The 5,581-nt window shown below is 37.7% G+C and overlaps 1 non-coding gene across 1 annotated transcript; it reads left to right on the top strand.

Annotated features, from left to right (window-relative positions):
* Window positions 1-4,072: 4,072 nt before the first annotated feature.
* Trnae-cuc (transfer RNA glutamic acid (anticodon CUC)) lies at window positions 4,073-4,144 on the top strand. The gene has a single exon. It is a non-coding gene; the product is annotated as a tRNA-Glu (tRNA).
* The last annotated feature ends 1,437 nt before the right edge of the window (window positions 4,145-5,581 follow it).

The raw sequence follows: 5,581 nt of genomic DNA, 5'->3' as shown, positions 1-5,581 counted from the left end.
GTGAGACTGTGAAAACCTCAAACGGGCAATTCAGAACCGGAGAAGAGGAATGTTGAGCAAGGGTGTACACATTCTCCATGACAACGCTCGCCCACGCATTGCTCGGCAAATCGTTGCTCTCCTGCAACAGTTTCTGTGGAACATAATCACCCACCCACCCGCCCACCCACCCTATGGTCCTGACTTAGCTCCCAGTGACTTTCACCTGTTCCCTAGGTTAAAAGAACATTTGGCCAGAAAGCGATTCAGCTCCGACGACGAGGTGAAAGAAGAGGTTCATAACTTTCTGAACAGCATGGCGGCGAGCTGGTATGACATGGGCATACAAAAACTACCACAGCGTCTACAAAACTGCATCGACAGAGATGGTGATTATGTCGAAAAATAGCTAAATGTTCAAGCTGTAAACTGATGTAAACGGTTTTAGAAATAAACAGGCCTATGTACTTATAAAAAAAATAGGAGACCTTACTTTTGGGATCACCGTCGTACTAACGCTTCTCTGAGGAAGGCTGACACACAAAATGATTGATGAACTACAGCAGTATTATGGGATGGCGATTAGAAATAATACTGAGGATTTGTTTAAAATGAAGCAGGCAGTATGGGCTATCTTCTTTGCTAGCTCCATACAGCCATCCATAACATTTACAAAGTTGTTTCTTAATGGTTGTTTGTGAATAAAGTGATTATACCACAATAATAAAAGAAAGAAAACATAAACTATCAAAAGACCACACATATTTAAATGGTTGAACATTCCATTTAACACTAGTACACAATTTCGGATAGACAACACTGCAGCCGACGTTGGAAGAGGAATGCTTGCATTAACCAGCGCTCTGGTACATAAAGGATTTTTGTTGTCTTGTATCTGGTACACGAGAACAGTGGACGATCGACATCTCCTTCTTCATTGCATAAACCGCATGATGATGATTCCTTCAATCCTGTGTCGAATAGGTGGGTTGGGAATTTTCCACGATTTAAGGGGAGTTGGAACAGAAATTTTTTTTTCACATTTTCGGATTTTTATCTCATTATAAAATTTGCAATTTTCCTAATAAGATTTATATATATATATATATATATATATATATATATATATATATATATATATATATATATATATATAAAATTTTATTTTTTAAAATATAATCTACAACAGTTGAAAATGTTAAAATTTTTGTGTGTATTACTTCAAGATCTAATAAAATCGGTAATTTTTTTTATATAGAAGGCTGTGGATTGCTGTGTTATAAAGGTTAAATTACGTGTTTGTATTGGTAGCACTGTCAAAAACAGTATAGTTTCGTTTTATAGTATAAACGCGCGTTGTATATCGAAGTACTAATGTTTCTCTGCGGAAGGCTGACACACAAAATGATAGATGAACTACAGCAGTATTATGGGATGGCGATTAGAAATAATACTGAGGATTTGTTGAAAATGAAGCAGGCAGTATGGGGTATGTTCTTCCACAGACTGTCAACTGATGAAAAACCAGTACACACCTGGGCCTGATTCATGGTGCAATGTCCCGTACTCAAACAGTTCACACAGCCATAACATTCCATCCCAGCAGCAGTCACGGATATCATAAAACCTATTTACAGAGACATGGCAAATCCTGGATTGCTGAAGAAAGTGTCTGTATGGTCAGAATAAAATTCCCAATGAGTTGTCAATAATCTTATATGGACTCGCTTACCAAATAATGTTTTTGTTGTAATGAAGACAGTAGCATAGTTGGCCAATAAGTACTCCAGAAAGAAGAAAAAACTAGGAATAAGATCAAAAGGATGATATACAGTATGGTGCAGTGTGCTTCTGAATGACTAAAAATAAAAAAATTAAGCATAAATTAAGTGAGTGATAGTCTTGTGAAACCTTAGAAGCCGTTCCAGAAAAATTTACATTTTGTGTTGCATTTTCCCCTAAATCTCAGAAACCACTTTGAGTATACAATTTTTCAGGGGGTAATAAATACATATCCTGAGTGTACTGAGCTAAAAGAAGAACATAATGCTATGTATAATTAAAATTATTTAGGATAACATACAAAAAGTACACCAAATTTTAACAGTGTAATAAAAAAATTGTATTTCTCAAAGCAGTGGCTGAAATGCAATTATTGTAGTTCAGTAGACTCAGAATATACAGTTTAATGTCCTGCAAAAGTTATATGTCAATGGCTACAGTGGTTCTTGAAATACAGGGAAGCCAAGTCACTAAACTTAACATTGTCGGGATAGTGCGATCCAAGTCACCTTAAGCGCATACGCGTACTCATTGTTATGGCTTGTCTGCTCCTTTTCCAATTGTTATGGCTTGTCTGCTCCTGTTCCAATCAGTAATCCAAGGGGATAACGCTATTTTAGGCTACAGCTGACTATAGTGTACTCTTACCGAAACCTTGGTCGAACCCCATTGCTTCTGCCAGTCGTTTCTCGACTTTTCATTGATTAAGCTCAGCATTTCTTGATAAGGAAGTGTCTCATTTACGATTTCACTGAAGTAGATTGTTCGCTTCGCCAAGATATTCACTATTTCACTAGGATAGACGCCACTTTGACGTGGAATCCGCAAGAAATTTGTTACTATTCTTCGTTGTTTATTTGTAACGACTTCTTTAATAATATCTATAAGTCTTGGTGACTCACTACCGTTGCATTTTTTAAATTTATTTTTATTTTCGTAGGCAACGTCCTTGTTAAATATGCGAACACAGAGACGGAACGGTCAGAGTGGGCTGGCAGGAACTTCGAATTCGGGAAAATATGGCGCAATGATCTGTCTCCCCTATGGCGCGATGATCTGTATCCTTGTTTTCCGAAATACAAATACTAGATGTTATTTTTCATTTACACTTTATGGGCGGGCCTGGTAGTCTGGAGGTAAAGTGTATTTATTTGTTAAACCCAATACTGCAATTTCGACCATGTGGCTGTTATCGTGTGGAAACTATATCCCTGATTACGACCTTCTTGTGTGTATTGCAGTCTTTGAATTGCAATGTAAATGTATTCCACTCATAGTAATACCGAATGGGGTAAATGATTCCATATTTGTTTATGTTTCATATGAAACGGAAGCTGGTATCGTCGCATGGTATACTGTGGACTCTTGTCCATTTGTTAGTCGTTACGAATCCGCTAGATTTAAATATACTGTACGAATATTGCCCATATTCTGCGTTATTTTCGTTCATATCTTGTTTTTGTACTCTCGCATTTAATATAGGTCACCAAAATATTGTCTTCTGCTAAAATGTACGTAATATTTTGTAGTACCTGTTTATAACGTGTGAAACAGTTTGCGGAACTACTGTCGCATTTTTAGCATTTGCATACTCATCTACATCCGTAATCGGCAAGCCACTGTGAAGTGCATGGTACTCAGTGCCAAGGAGCAACACCATTCAACGCAGAAATACCTACTTATTCGGTGACAAGATGTAACACGGTTGAATACGAAAAATGTCGAAGCTCGCTAACATGGAGTTCTTGATTATATGCGCCAAAGATGCAAACCAAAGTAACGTAGAATACGAGCAGTGCACTCAATGCATTTAAACAGAACATTTTACGCACTAATTCGTTCTCAATTGCAGAACACCATGCAATTAAAGCGTCTTATCTTTTGTACTTAACAACAAATATGGAATCATTTTCCCCACCTAAAACTACGGATGCAAGAAGAACGCAATCAGAAAAGAGCAACATATTCACAATGATTCATAGAGAGCAACACACAGTAGGAGGCTTAAAAAGAAGCGCAATGTGATGAAACCAACTTCTTCAAACAATGGTACGAAAACAAACCTGAAAGTCTAAAAATCAACCAATAAGAGAGCGAAATGATGGATTGATAAACTTGGAGCGCTCATGGCGGCGTGGCAACGAGCGAAGGTCGTGTTACCGGAAGCCCGCATATAAATTCACGCCTGTGCTTAGTTGGACGCTACGGAAAAGAACAGAGGAGAACGTTGCTACCAAATTTAACGCTGTACATGCATGGGCGTCATAAGTGTGCGACTCCTTAAGTGTGAAACACGTAGGATTTGCGCGTGTCCGGTATGGTCTAGTGGCTAGGATACCTGGCTCTCACCCAGGAGGCTCGGGTTCGATTCCCGGTACCGGAATAACATTTTTCGTAACGCGCTTCGCTTTTTATGTACCTGTATTCTGTAGATGTAATGTACCAATAAATAGACGTCGAATATCAGTTCAGATGCTTGCACTACAATTGACCCTTCTCTCATATGTAAATCATTCACAATGTTACTTGTCGTTTTTCTTAAATTCTGAGTAGTTCTAAGGGCTTTAATTCTCAATATTGTTCTCCACATAACGCCCAAAACAGACCAGAAACAAAACTAAAAACCTATATCAAATTAAAAAAAAGCTTTTAGAATATCAAGGATTCCATTGTAATGCAGCGATACATTTCGTTCAATATTGTAAAAATAGTTTATATACGTTAAAAAAGTATCGGAATGTAAATTTTAACCATTCAGAACGCAGAATTCCGGCGTTTGTCACGTCAGTCTATCGTCGTGTTAATGCTTTTGAGACCCAAGCATTAGGAGTTAAGGATGTATAAAATCTGCATGAGACAGAAGTTAGCACACATCTGCAGAACCTCGGCTAACCCAGTAACACCTGCGGACTTCATGACACCGGATAGTATGCACGAAAAGGAACGCAGTTAACTTGTTAAAAGGATTAAGTTTACATTATCTACTAACAAAAGATGAGTATGAATAACATTTCGGTCTGACAACTGAGGATCGCATGTTAATCCGAACCAGAAACGATAAATAAAACTAAAATTTTCTGAGCAGAGCTATTACATCGAAAAGAGAAGGAAGAATATACCGTCTATCAGATAGGAAGAGGACAAAAGCAATTATTGCCTTGGATAAAAAAGAATGGTCTGATGCACGGAGAATTTTCACATGACACAATTTGTTTAATTGTCCTTTCCATCATTACTTTTTTTAATCAAGAAGAAGATAATTTAAGTCACATGGAAAAAATTATATTTATCAACACTATTTTAAACATACACTGACGATAGCTTTTAACCCTTTCTAAGACCCAAAGAAGTGGACTTAATGATTTTAATCTGAATGACAATTTTACCAGCGCCATTTCAACATAAAATGAGAAGACTTACTTTGTTCACACATGGCAACAAGGCCATTTTTTCCTTTTCTCTTTTATTTTCGATTTAAAACGAAGTAGTATTATTTTCTATCCTTCGACACATTTCCAGGTTTATTTTTCGCATGGCAGAAAAAACACACACCAATAATGAAGAATGTTGGCGAGCGGATAAAAGAAATGGCTAGGATATTTGGGAGGACAGGTTCGATTCCCCGCACAGAAACATACTTGGCCAGCAGTCAGAGTGTCGAGGTTTCACTCTTTCACGCCTGTGTCAAGATACACACACACAGGCGTTGAAATGAGTGGCAGAGCAGTAATCATGGAAGAAGAGACGGTGCTTTGATATGTGACAGCTGACGCTACAAAGATGTGTGGCCAGTTAGCTCAGGAGGTTACTGAAGTTTTCA

This window comes from Schistocerca serialis, chromosome 4 (genome assembly GCF_023864345.2).
Source record: "Schistocerca serialis cubense isolate TAMUIC-IGC-003099 chromosome 4, iqSchSeri2.2, whole genome shotgun sequence".
Taxonomy (NCBI): Eukaryota; Metazoa; Arthropoda; class Insecta; order Orthoptera; family Acrididae; genus Schistocerca; species Schistocerca serialis.
Note: the sequence above shows the minus strand (reverse complement) of the source record. Positions and strands in the feature narration are given on the sequence as shown.